The sequence below is a fragment of the Oratosquilla oratoria genome, chromosome 23 (genome assembly GCF_046742065.1).
Source record: "Oratosquilla oratoria isolate Oo_2021 chromosome 23, ASM4674206v1, whole genome shotgun sequence".
NCBI lineage: Eukaryota > Metazoa > Arthropoda > Malacostraca > Stomatopoda > Squillidae > Oratosquilla > Oratosquilla oratoria.
Genome location: NC_134799.1, coordinates 23,616,860 through 23,617,094, shown reverse-complemented (window position 1 = coordinate 23,617,094; position 235 = coordinate 23,616,860).

Genomic DNA, 235 nt, shown 5'->3' with positions numbered 1-235 from the left:
TCTATCATATGTACGGAGTAAAAAGGATTATTTGAACTGATCTTTGTTTCAACGTCCTTTATTCTGTCTGAAAACTGTTTTATTTTTTTCTATATTTTCCTTTTTTTCTTTCTTTTTCTTTGCATTTGTGCAAGTAATGTTGGCGAGAGTACTTGATAAAATATGTTTAAAAGAAACTAACTATTCGGAGGAGACAAGAACAATTCAAAGGAGAAAAGAATTATTCAAACAAGAT